The 14,133-nt window shown below is 46.1% G+C and overlaps 1 protein-coding gene across 1 annotated transcript in view; it reads left to right on the top strand.

The window, feature by feature from the left end:
- Positions 1–14,133, top strand: part of Thsd4 (thrombospondin type 1 domain containing 4) — a 552,037-nt gene that overhangs the window by 289,437 nt on the left and 248,467 nt on the right. The window lies entirely within an intron of this gene.

Here is a 14,133-nt window from a genome sequence, read left to right as displayed (position 1 = left end):
TCCTTTCAGATAACTCTAGCTTGTATTGAGTTGACATAAAACTAGCCATCCCGGCATCACATTAAGGGGCTTATCATTTAGACCTAGGGACAGTGTCTTGTGTTTCAGTGTTGTGCTGCTTTGGAGGAGAGCATGGGGAAGTAGCACCCAGCTTTCTTGTAGGTCACTTGCTTCCTAGATGGGAGGAGCCTGTGTCTTTTTTTTTTTTTTTTTTTCGAGACAGGGTTTCTCTGTATGGCCCTGGCTGTCCTAGAACTCACTTTGTAGACCAGGCTGGCCTTGAACTCAGAAATCCACCTGCCTCTGCCTCCCAAGTGCTGGGATTAAAGGTGTGTGCCACAGCTCATCTCTTCAGCTAGGTCCATTTTATTAGTATCTATTCCTTTTGTTGTGACAAAATACTGGGCAAAGCAACTTAAGGAAGGATGGATGTATTTCTGCTCATAGTTACAGTGGCAGAAAAAGCATGGCATGGAGAACTTTAGACAAGTAGTCTCATGGTGTCCCTTTATGTTCTAGCCTAGGGGATGGTGCTGCCCACATTTAGTGTGAATCTTCCCACCTCAGTTGACCCAGTCTAGAAACTCCATCACAGACATGCCTAGAGATTGCTTTTTGTGTTGATTCTAAGTCACTTCACATCCAATTAGTCGCAAGCCTCATCCCTAGCCCTAGGAGTTTTCCTTCAATTTCAGAAATCGGGGCCATAATATGTTGCTGTTGTCCTTGGCTGCCTGCTCCCTTCCCTGGTATAAACATGAATTGGGGTGTAACTAATATGGACTGTAATTTGGACGAGAGGCAAAGAGCAGAAATTTGGCTGGAGTAGGCCTTGAAAGAGAAGCAGGAAGTGTCAAAGGCACTGTAGGTGTCTTCACACTTGTGGCTCTGGACTGAGGCAAGCAGGCGGGCTCTCCAGGCCTTGTGCTTTTCCTGAAGCTTGTTTCTTTTGAGCAATGGAGGCTGTTGTTGACTCCTCCCACCCTCAGTGAGCTTGGTTTCTTTTCTTTGTGAGTCTGCCAGAGTCACATGTCCACTTCAGCCCAGTTGGACAGACCCACTGGCCTTTTAGCCTGGTCTACCTTTTGCAAAGTAAGGCCCTGGCTGACTTCCTTACTCAGGATCCCTGGGAGGGTGGCAATGCTATTTTGTAGTTTCCTGTGGCTAGGAGGAAGGCCTGCTTTTACCCTCTCTGACCTCCTGTGGCTTACTTTTGGGTTACTTAAATAAATAGATTGGAAACATTCCCTATTAGCCACCCCAAGCGCCCAAGGCAGGAAGGCAGCAGCAGCCGGACTTGCTCATCTAATTTTCCAGCCTGTGTATTCCCCTCCTCCACACTGTGGCTGTCCTAGGCCTGTGAAATTTATTCTATTTCCAGAGAGAATTTTTGCCCACAGCAAAAGGCTCCACCTGAATATATTGGTGAAATAACCAGGCATAGTGACATATACTTTTAATCGAAGCACATGCTTTGGGGGACAGAGGCAGAGGGATCTCTGTGAGGTGGATGCTAGCTAGGGCTTCAGGTCACCAGCCTTAGTAAGACAGTAAAGATGCTAAAAGGGCAATGCTCCCTGCAGGAAAACAAAACAAAGCAAACAAATAAACCCTTTCCTCATCACAGGCTGTGACAGCAGTTTCATGCTGTGAGCACATTACTGGGCCAGCTCACCCAACCCCAGAACACACTTATAAGGAACTCAGTGTCATAATCCTAATTTATTTCATAGTGGGGAATCCCCAGTGCACAGCAATTTATCTAAGGTCTTGCACCTAGTAGAAATGGCTGGCAGAGAGGCTTCCAAGTCTGGGAGCAACACCCCAAGACTGTGCAACTTTGGAACAAGAATTTTGTGACATTAATTCACAAGGAGATAGTTTGTTCGTCTTGTTACATATCTTTGTTCAAATCCCTGGGATTTGGAGCTCAAAGGGGTTATTTAGTTTTAGTCTTTATTTTTGTATATTTATAGTAATCCTATTATAGGCAACATACTTCCCTTTCTAAGCATCAGTGCTCTTATGCATTTGGAAAAGGTCTGTCTGCAGCATTGAATCTGAAATGCCCCACACAGACCAGCATGCCCTGCTAGGCACTTAATAAGCGTTCACTGACTTCTGAATGCGCACTTCCTCACCTGTAAAAGCACGAAATCCACCTCTGGGAGCTGTTATTAAACTCAAAGAAAGCAAGATGCCAAAAGAAGTCTGTGAGCAGCAGGAGAGCAGCACCATGTAATTGGCCTCTGAAAACAGTAGATACCCTGAAACTCTCTATGAGAGAAATAAAGTTAGAAATTTTGTTCACCTTTAGATGCTATGAGAAAAAAAAACTATGGCATTTATGGTACCGGGAGGGAGTCATTCTTTGTCACCCTTGGTCATTATGACTTTGTGTTTTAAGCTTTCATATGGAATTGTCTTAAACTTTTTATTACATTTATCTATTTGGGGTGTGCGCACATACATTTGTGCATGTGTGTGGGCATGCACTTAGCATAGCATGTACATGTGCACACTTGTAGAAGAAACAACTTGCAGGAATTGTTTTTCTCCTTCTACCATGCAGGCCCCAAAGGGCTGAGCTCAGGCTTCCAGGCCTTGTGGCAAGCATAATTTACCCATCGGCACATCTTGTCAGCCCAGACAGTTTTCTTTTAAATAAAGCTTATTCCTTAAGAACATTGTTTCTGTTATTCCCTTGCAAAGGCACTCTGTATAAATAAGCAGTCATGACTTCTTTCTGAAAACATTTGAGGAAAGAGGTCACACTTTACAGCAGCTTCCTGGTAAATTCCTGGCCTTGGATTTGTTAGTTTTCTTTAATCTTTCTTGGACATGGGCTGTTCACTTGTCCCCTGACTGTCCACCTCCTGAGCTGGTGACTAGAGGAGTCCAATGCTGTCTCAGGCATGACTTTTGTCCATCTTTTTGCTTCAAGGGAGACTGAAACATTTGTATGGTAAACTTGCTTCAGAATGGCTCATCTCATGCATAAAAATAGAACACTGGAAGCAAGGCTTACTCTTGTTCTTTAACCTTTTCTTAAGACTTTATTATTTTTTTTTAAGTGTATGTGTTATAGGGTGGGGGAGGTGTAGTGCTCATGGAGGCCAGAGGAGGGCGTCAGGCTCTCTGGAGGTTGCAGGTGGTCTTGAGCTGCTTGACATGGGTGCTGAGACTAGAACTCAGGTCCTCCGCAAAAGCAGCCTGTGCTCTAACCACAGAGCAACCCCACCAGCCTGCTCTTTAACCTTTTAAAAATATTTTTTAATTGGAAAATTTCTTTTTAAAAAGGAGCGTATATATATATAGATAGATAGATATATACCCATGAAAATTTACTCAGAATCCTCATAGTTAAATTATTTATAAACTTTGAAGTGATTGCATATACACAGACATACATATCTATATACGTGACAGAGTTAAGCCTAATAATATGGTTATTCCAGAGTGATGCTTCTATCTTTAAAAGCGCTGGACTTTGTACCTGTACAGTTTTGAGCTAGAGTCAAGGATGGGTGATATATTCTATAGAAGCATTACTAGGGAAATAAGCTTGTGCTTAAAGCATGTTAAAGTCTACACATTGTCTCCCAGTCAACAGTCCCATTTGTGCCCCTGGAGTGGCCAGCACTCCTTATTTAGAGGCAGGTGTCTGATTTTTCACATGAGGCCACATCTGTGTCTCTTCTACAGGAAGACCACGACCTTTTCTTGTTGAGAGCTGTCTCCTCTTCACTCTTGAACTCTGTGGCCCATAATACTGGTGGTCAATTCCTTTTCCAAGCACATTCCCAAAGGGATCCCTCGGGGAACAGCTAAGAGGTTGGAATGTTAGGCCAGTGGTTTGAGCCTCTTCTACTAAGAGAAGAGATAATTCACCAACACTTTCCAAAATACATAAGAGAAGCATGGAGGGGAGAAATGGGTGTTACCTGACATTTTAAACAGTATTCTATTGGCCCTACACAGCCCAGGGGTAGATTAAGTGGGTATGACACGAGGTACCTAAGTGTCACACCTGTCCTATAAAGTCAATGGGTGGTATACATTCCACATCTACAGAAGTGAGTGGCATATGGACACATTTGCACATTCTAGAAACACTCTGGTTTATGACAACTCAAGTCCTGACCTCATGCCAGAAGCTGGCCATCAAGCACGTGGCTCTGCAGGGGCTGACTTAACCAGGACCCAAGTCCACAGAAACTGCACTGTCTGGATTTTAAGCTTTTTCTGGAGAGGCTGGTAGCTGTCCCTTTATCTGTCTGGTGAAAACAGTAATGTAACCTGTTGGAGGCTAGCTCAGCATGTCTGAGGTCTAGTGCCAAGGCCAGAAGTGATCTCGCTCTGTCTGATTGTTGTCACCCATCAAGGTAGGACTGGACACTGGAGATGCTTGCCCAATCAGTTGGTTGTACAAAGAAATTTCTTTTTCATTTATTTTGGGTGCTGGAGATTGAAGCCCAGACTTTGCAAATACTCAATACATGGTGTACCCTGCCACTGCCTCTAGCCTCATCCCTTGCTAATGATAACTCTGCATTAATGTCCCAATACATTTTCTTTTGCATAATGAACTGCTTCAAAACCTAGCAACCTAGAAGCTAGAGAGATGGCTCAGTGGGTAAAAGCACTCACTGGGCAAGCATGAGGACCTGAGTTCAGAGCCCAGAAAACACCTAAAAGGCTGAGTGTTGTCTTACATGTACCTGTAACTTGAGTGGTATGGGCAAGAGGGTGGAGATAAGGAGATGCCTGGGGCTTGGTGGCCTTCAGTTTAGCACAAGAGTCAGTGAGAGTAAAGAGGGTGATAGACCAGGTCACTTAGTGCCCTCTTCTGGTCTCAAATGTGTGTGTGTGTGTGTGTGTGTGTAGTAGTAGTAGTAGGGTGGGGGGAATGATGTGTCACAAACCAAAGTTATTTCCACACATAGCTTGGGATGCAAAAGAGATGGGGAATAGAAGAGGCTGGGATCCCGCTAACCTTTTTACTCCATGTCCCTAGTGACTAGAGGACTGCCTGGTAAGCCTCACCTCCTAAAGGCTCTATCACTTTCCATTAGCACCAGACTGAGGACCAAGCCTTCAGCACATGGACGTTTGAGGACACTGGTTCATCTACCTGTATTACACTGGTTGTGAATGTTGCTGGTTGAGGGCTCATAGAGGCCACTCTAGAGATGCTACCCATGGCCCTTCAGGGCTTTGAGGCCTTTAGTGGGATGTTTTCATATCTTGCTGTAATCCATGGGAGCCCTTGAGTGTTCGATATGATTATCCAACAGTGTTATTCTGTTAAAGACGCTTTCTCCCCAAACTTCTAACTTGATGTTTGTTGAGAGACACACAGAAAAGTCAAGGCTTGGGTGCTTTTAATCATAACTTCTAAGCACGGTTTTCATTCGCTCTGATGGAAGTGCAAGCTTGCTGTCAGCTTTCTCCCTTCCACTGGTGTCTGTGTTGAGGAAAGTTAAACAAACAAATCAGAACTCAGCCTCATTCAGAACTCAGGTTACCACTCGCATCCTGGCATGGGAGCCAGGTTCCTTTGTTAGCAGCTGCTCTGAAGTCCATGGCCAAGATTGCCTGGCACAGAGCTCTCCAGTGAGCCAGGAGTTTATTTGGAACTGAAGGAGCAAAATGACAGAGCATTGTAAGATCACTTCTCTTTGTGTGTGCACACATTCGTGTGTGTGTGTGTGTGTGTGACACATACATGCACGCACACTAATGCAAGTGTGTGGGGAGGAGGGACTGCACACATGTGCAGGACAGAGGATGACTCGGGGGTTGTTTTTCAGGTGCCAGCCACATTGCTTGTCGAGACAAGATCTCTCACTGGCCTGGAACTCACCACATGGACTCTGTTGGTTGGCAAGCAAACCCCGGGGCTCCACCTTACAGTAGGATTGCAAGTTCGCAGTGCCACCCTGGCTTGTTAAATATAGGTGCTAGGGATCACACTAAGGTCCTCAAACACTTTGCTGTGTTATCTATCTCCCAAGCCATGAAAATCATATCTTTTGTAGAGACCTTCCAGGCTGGCTTCCAGTGTATGTGGTCCCAAACTCTAAAGGCATGACCATGGCTGGCCCCTTTCTGTTTTAGTACTTTCAATAAGAAGACACATTACTATCACTTCTTTATATTTTTCTTTCTTTTATAAGGGGGCAATGGATATTTTGAGACAGCATTTTGCTATGTAGTACAGACTGGCTTCCAGCTCAGTACATAGCCCAGGCTGGACTTGAACTTGTAACCTTTCTACTCATCTCCCTTCTCAACCAGCGGCTGGGTTTATCAACATGTGTTACCAAACCTAGCTACAAACAATTTTCCCTGTTTACTGGAGCCAACCTTTAGCTTTGTGTATCTTCTGACCATTGATCCTTGAGATTTTCTCCCCTGGAACAAAACCAGATTTGATATTCCTTCAAATATTTGAAACCTCCTCTCATGGGGGTCTCCTTGGTTTGCTCCAGGCTGTACATTCCATGTTTGTTCAGGCTTCTCTTCCTAGGACACTCTCCAAATCCCTTTCACATTGAGATCCATCTGAAAGTGTGTTATCCATTCATTTGCGAGGCAAGTATTTGCTGAATGCTGTCTATTGGCAAGGGGCCGTGCCAGGCCAGATGTCTGAAAAGAACCGAGTGGAGCAAGCGAAACTGTCCTTCAAAACCCATTTATTTCTGTTATTACATTTCTATTGTTAAACCCAAAGATTCCATTGGCTTCCTTTTACAGCCATATCAAACTGCTGGATTATCTTTGGCTGTGATGAACTAATATCTGTTTGTAGAAGGGGACTGTTGGCAGATCAGGACTTCCCGAGTCGAGATGCATGTAATTGCTTTCTTTGAACCTAAATTAAAGACTTTACATTCATCCCTATCCAAACCTTTCTTTGGTCCAGCTCCTTGTTCCAGCCTGTTGAGCTCATCTGAGATTTGCTAGCTCTTCAATCCTGATTTCATCGTGTGAGTTATCTCTCCCGGCTTCGTGTCCTCTGTGCTCTTGATCAGCATTGGCTTTTCAGTGTTTGCTCTCTGTGATGAGGAGGAGGCTAACGCAGGGACGGCACCTTCTGGCAGGGCCCCAGGCTGCCTTGCTCTCCTCTTCCTTCAGCACTCTTGGAGAACAGGTTTTCCGCCAACTCCGAGTCGCCCAAATTATACTGTCATCTGGTCTGCATTTCTCCATCTTGTCCACAAGAATTTCCTGAGAGGCTTTGCCAAATGCCTTGATTAATCGATACATTCTGGGTCTCTGACATTCACAGTTGTCAGTTGTCATGACCTGCTTCTTGCTCCGGAGGAAGAGAAGGGCTAGGGCAAGCTGGGAATTGTCTTCTCTGTTAGAGTCCTCTAACCCCGAAATGAGGAGAATTCTAGGCTCATAAAGGTAGATCTGGTGGATGACTCGTCCTCAGACTCTAGGACTTATCTCACTGTTTGTAGGCCTCTTAAGTCGGGTGTGCTGCCCAGGCTGTTAAACTCCCCGTCAGTTATTCCTCTGGCTACCCTGCCTCACCTTTTAACTTCTTCCTCGCTACCATGGTTCCAACCTCAGGGTCATGGACTTTTCTCAGAAATCTTCACCTAACAGTTTATCACAAATGCAAGGTCCTGTGCGAGGTATGTCCAGTCTATACCAGTGCTTTTGAGCACACCCTGCCTGGCTCCCCACACTGTCCAAATGTGAGTCTGGGATGAGCCATCTTGGAGCTTGGCTCCATCTTCAATGAAAACCCTTTCAGCTTGGGCTCCTCCCACAATCCTAGCTATCTGGCCACGTGTATCAGTACCCCTCTCTGACTGTGCCCTCCGTTTTGGTTTCAACTTGATTGCACAACTCCACCTAGGTTCTCTCTCCTCTAGCTCAGACCTTGTTTTTCATCGTGCATGACTTCCAGTGAGTCAATCATTGTGGGTAAAGAGAGGGATTATGGTCCACCCTGTCATCTTTATCTGTCAGAAAGATCCAAAGAGGCGGTGGTGGACTAGGAGACAGACTTGTGGTTAGCAATGCATTAGTACTGCATTAACCCTTCAGTCTACAAGGAGCATCCCTCATCCGCCTGCCCAGTTTCTTCACAGGGGATACAGGGTTGGGAGGTTCCCTCTGGGACACCCACTGTCTTCAAATGATACTGTCACCATTTCCCACATGACGTTTTCCTTCTGAAGCGTAAGCTTTAATCCTCCAGATCAGAAACCACAGTGCTACCATTGCCCCCCTTTTGAGAGCCACACACTGCTTCTGTCCAAGTGTTGACAAGCCTTCTTAAGAAGTGCCCTCTGGGTAGTGAGCTTAAGAAGGGTACCCACTTCCCTGTTCTGCCAGATCTTTGGAAACTTTGACTTCAGTTAGCATAAGAGATGAAAACACCCCTTCCTTTAAACTCTCGGTCCCTACTGAGAAAAATGAGTAATTTCGTTTGCTTGTCTCTTTGAGACAGCATTTCACTCTAGAGCCTAGGAGGGACTTGAACTCTTAATCTTCTTACCTTTGGCTTCCAAGTGCTGCTGGGATTATAGGTGTGCTCCCTCCATACCTACCTCTGCATTTCTAGTATGCGTTCATATGCCCGCCCTAATAATAAAACAAGTATACATATGTAAAACAGTAAAATTTCCATTTGTGTGCGACACTTAACTAAGTAGTTTCTCCCCCACCCCCCCATAGGTAAATGACTGGAGATAGAAATCAGATCCCTCATCCTTGCTAGGATTTAACTGAGGACATCTTAGCTGTTAGCCACTGAAATTTCTAAACCAGCCTGTCTCTGCCCATTTTCTAACATAACCAATCTCTTCTTGCATTCTGTTTTGAAGCAAGCAAGGCCTGTATTAACTGCAGGGAGACCTCCCACAGGAGCATGCTGGGATTGACCCCTCCGTGCATAATAGTGATAAACAAAGATGCCCCTTTGAGCTCTGCTGCACAGACTTCTACTGCATCATGGCCTGGACTCTTGTGCTACAGTTAATTAGGGTGCCTGTGAGGCAGGCTGGGACAGACAAAAGGCAGGGCTGAAAGGCGCTTCCTCATACCTTTTGGGGAATTCAAGTCCTTTCTGCATTAGAGAGCTAGCTGGGAGATTTACGTCTTATTTTCTCCCTAGCTGCCCCTGTTGGCTTCATAGTTAATGAGTCCAGATGAAAGAGGACTCATTATTTCAAATCTGGGTGACACGCATTTCAATTCAAGACCTGTGTTTGCCCAGACTGTGAGCCGAGTCACCCCCACAGAAGTGAAACCTCCACAGTGGTTTGGTCTGCTGTCTGCCCATGAGGAAGGCTCAGCCCCACCCGGGTTGTTTGCCTGAGCTTGGTTCATATTTCCAAACCTCCCCAGCATCAGTTAGAGAGGAGAGAGACCTGAACTGGCCTAGGTCAATTCATGGGAGTTTTAAAGATATCTTCTTTTTATGTGTATTTGTGTTTTGCCTGCATGTATATCTGTATACTATGCGTGTTTCTGGTGTCAGCTCTCCTGGAACTGGGTCCTAGGAACTGAAGTTCAGTACTCTGCAAGAGCAGCCAGTACTCTTAACCCCTGAGTCATCTCTCCAATTCCCTTACATGGGTTTTAAAATAAGAGCAAAGAGTGGGACAGGAAGATACCTCAATGGGTAAAGATACTTGCTGTGCAAGCATGAAGACCCAAATGTTTTAAAAAAAACTCAAGCTGTAATGGCATGCTTGTGGAGACAGGTGAATGCCTGGGGCTGCCTCGCCAGCCCGGCCACTGATCCCTGAGATACAGGTAAATATGAAAGGCCCTATCACAACAAAATAAGATTCAGGGGGCTGGGGAGATGGCTTGGCCTGTAAAGTGCCTGCTGCATGCGTTCTGAGTTCTGTTCTTTAGCACTCCTGTAAACAGCCAGGCCTGGTGGCACTTGCCTCTCGTTTCAGTGCTGGGAGGCAGAGGCAAGAAGCGCCCTAGAGCTTGTTGGCAAGCTCGCTTTATCCAACTGGTGAGCCCCAGGCTCCGTGAGAGACTCTGTCTCAGAAACTAAAGTGGACAGCAGTAGACTGTGCTGACATTGACCCATGGCCTCCACATGAATGTGCTCATATATGGGCACCCCATGTACACTCACATGAGCACATACACATGCATACATATAAAAATAAAGTCTTGCCAAAGAAAAGAGTGTCTGTTCACAGCATTTGTCAGCCTCCCATTTAGGATAGTGTGATGGTCAGGGTTCCTTCGGCTGAACCAGGTATATGGGATGCAGGGAGGAGCTCTGCATCTCTCCCTTGAGATGCTGAAGCACAGGGCTTTTTCCTTGTCTCCCTTTCCACCTAATGAGATGTGACAAAGAAACGGAGGATGGAGGCTTAAGAGGCAGACACTGGCCTAGGGATGGAAGCTGGAGAGACAGACACTGACCCAGGGAACGGATGGACCTGAATACACCTACCCTGTCCCTGGAAGGATGTGTGCACCACAAAGCCTGGCCCTCGGGGGCATTCTCCCACCTTTCCTTTTTGCTCCTCAGGAGACTCCTTCTTCTAGATCCTTCTCTAAAGCCCTCTGCTTCCTGCCCATGGAGTAAAAGTCACAGTTACATCCTGCTTGACTGACGCAGACACTGCTGTCAGCTGGCCTCTGGCCTGTGCTCATTTCCCACAGGCCCTAAGGTAAAATCCCTGCCTCTTGACAAGGTGTGAAACCACGCAGGACCAGGCCTCTGCTTACCTCCCAGCCTAGCTGGGAAAGGGGCTCCTTTCCAGCCACCTAAACAAAACTAAGGAGTTAGTACCTCCAGGAGCCTCTGCTCAGAGGCTGCACCCACCAAAGAGCCTTCTGCGGCCAGACTTTTAGTTCCATGTCCTCCCCGAGGTACTGCCCTCATCTCTAACCCAGATCCCCAAAAGGGGGATATCCTCTCACTTCCAAGGATCTCAGATAGAAAATTCTAGAAGCCCCCAAATATCCTGAGGCTCCCCAGGGACTTCTAGGAGCTTGCTTTGTCTGGCTTTGTCTGACTTTGCCGATCTGCAGTCCTCGGTGTTACCCTGGTCTCTGTACATAAAGCCCCTTAGAATCACTTCACACAAAAAATCTACCTGGCACTAACTCAATGTTTTGAAGTTTGGAGTAATCATGAAGCATGAAAGGTGGTGAAATATCTTTCTCCTTAGCCACTCTAATTCTAAGATTATGGCTGAAGTCAGTGTAACAGAACACAGATTAACAGGGGATCTACACATTAATTTACTACAAATGCTACAGTGTGCCTCAGTCTCCCTTGCACATGCTATCTTTAGGGTCCCTTCAGCTTAAAGTGCTCAGTATGCCAAGGTGATATATTTTGAAGTGACATATCCAGAATGCCACCAGAGGTGACTTTAATAAGTATCCTTTACTGGCACATCCCTCCTTCTTTCTAGTCCCCTTTTTTTTTTTTTAAGTGATATTGGACACTCAACAGAGTCTCACGTTGAACAAATCTAGGAATGAGAAGTCCAGGGTAGTGGTAGTATCTGCAGTACCCAGCCCTTGGCTGTCTTCTTGTGTGCATGGCTTCTGTTATCAAGACCACACCATCCAAAGGGGTTGTGGCAGCTCCTACTTCCACACATATTCCTGTCAGCAAAATGGGTATACACTCTCATGACTCTATGGCTAAGTGCACTTGATGGTCTTGCAGAGAACAGAGGTTTGATTCCCAGCGTTCAGCTGGACAACCCTCCACCTCCTGCAACTCCAGCTCCAGGGTCCATGGGGCACCTGCACTCATGTAAACATACATATACAATTGAAAGGTTTCAAATGTTAAAAGTCCAAGGGACTGAAGGTGTGACTCAGGAATGGAGTTGCTCGCCTGGCATGCACAAAGCCCCGGGGTCTACCCTCATCTCTGTCAAAACCCCAAAAGATCCCTCCAGTTTGACACATTGCTTTGCCTCTTTCCTATTTGCCAAGAACTTAGTAACATGGCAACATCTAATGACATGACACGACAGTCTGGGAAATGTACTCTTTATTCTATCCAGGCATGTGCCTCACAAAAACCCCTTAGTCATATGATTCTGGAGGTATGGAGAATCAATATGGGGGTGCGGTGCAGCCTGCTGACTTTATCACACCTGTAGCAATAAACACCCATCCCTCTTTTTGGCCTGCTTCATTTCACATGTGATTACACTTCTTTCAGGCCACGTGTCTAAGGACAGTACGTGAATGTTTCTCCCGTATACCTACAGTCCACTGCACTGCCAAAGAGGAATCAGCGAGTCAGTCTTGGGAGCCACAGTAATCCCCCATGACCTGTGCTGCCCAGGCCATCAAGATGTTGGAGGTCTGAGCAGTGGGCATCCTTGGGTGCCTCATACCACCAACACCACTTGGGGTTTTGTTGTTTATTCCTCGTTGTTTTTAGACAGGGTCTCTTGCGTCTCAGGCTGTCCTCAAGCTCTTTGTTGGAGGGTGACCTTCAGCTTCTGAGCCTCTACCTGTCAAGTGCTAGGTTTATGAATTTGTTCTACCAAGCTGGGCTTAGGTGGGACTGGGAATTGTACCTAGGGCTCTGCATGGGCTAAGCAAGCACTCTACCAACCGAGTCACATCCCTAGCCCCACACATATCTCATGCATATACAGTTGCTCATTAGGTCAGATAGCCCAGTTCTCAGTTGGAATTGCAAGTCACAAATGCATGAACCAGCAAGCACAGTGAAAGAGTCTTGTGGATGCTCCATCCTCAGTCCCCCGAATGCACGAGTGCCTGGGGCTGGCAGCGATGTGGCTAGCCAGTGACTTCTGATGTCCCCTTCCGGTGAGATGAGGTACAGCTGGGATCTATCTACTGAGTAGCTTCCACATGAAGACATTGAGCCAGATGTGTGTTTACCTTCTGCCTAGCACATCTGCATCTAATATACCTTTGGAAGACTGCCTTTGTAAGGGGAAGAACGCAGGAAACCCAGTCTCTTTATCTCCCTCTGTTTAAACTAAATGGTGCCTGACTTGCTCTCCGTTGTGTCGTTCTTTAAGGGACAGAGTGGGACCTGACACATGGTAGACTTCCCATCAGTATTTGTTTAATAAAGACATGAATCAACATTGTGTGACAAACACAGACTATACAAAAATAATTGAAAGTCTAAATGGAGAACCACACGTATGTTAGAGCAAAGAGAAAATGTATACCATTTTCCATATGTATGTTACATGTATGCATGTGTGTATATAATGTATGTGGCTGACAGATCTAGAAACTTGCCCAAGGTCACAACCCCAATAAGAACCTGAGGCAGGACTTTGAACTCAACTGTAGAGCTCTAAAGCTTTAGCTTGCAAGTGAAGTTAGCAGACTGTCTTTTTTTCTTTTTATCTCTTTAAAACTTCATTTAATTATTTGTGCGTGTTTTGTGTGTGTGCTTGTCTGTCTGTCTGACTGTGTCTGTGTGTGTACCTGTGTATCCTACTAGGGTAATACCTTCTAGAGTGTTGGTGGCCCTACAGGGGTCCAGGCTCCCTCCAGGGTGGGAAATATGCTTGATGTTGTCCACTTCCTCCTGAAAGCTGAGCTCAGTGGTGCTCTCCCTCCCATTCCTGGTCCCTCCTGTGTATAGAGAGGGAAACTGAAGAATAGACAGCCCCAAGGTATTCTTGGGATTCTCAGAGGGTCATTTTGTCCACCCTCAGACCCCCCCCCATTACTCCTCCTGCCAACACTCCCTGCTTCCCCTTTGTGCCTGCCTTCCCTCCAGGTCCTTTGGCTAATGGTTTCCCTTGTGTAAGGAAGGTAACAGGAGATCAGTTCCGTAGTGAGGATTAAGTACTGCCCTGCTCAGCCATGCTTCACATCATAGCTCAGCCACCTGCCTTAGAAAACTCTTCCAGGCTGTCTGTCCCTCAGTTTCCCTCTCTCTATGTCAGGATAATAAAGCCTTCTGACAGAGCCGTGGGTGAGGATTCATGTAGCCATGTCCACAGGCCCCCGTCCGTGTAAGCAAGCACTGGGAGTTGTCTAAGTACACATAGAGGGTTCTATCCCTACCTGGCTACATCTAAGTGACCTTGTCAGTTGTCCCCTGTGGAATGTTCATGATAACAACACCTGCATTATTAAGTATATGCTGGAGACTTAGTTTAG

This window comes from Mus caroli, unplaced genomic scaffold (assembly GCF_978045245.1).
Source record: "Mus caroli unplaced genomic scaffold, Mus_caroli_1 scaffold_11, whole genome shotgun sequence".
NCBI lineage: Eukaryota > Metazoa > Chordata > Mammalia > Rodentia > Muridae > Mus > Mus caroli.
The sequence above is the reverse complement of the archived record's forward strand: the minus strand, read 5'-3'. Positions and strand labels throughout refer to the sequence as shown.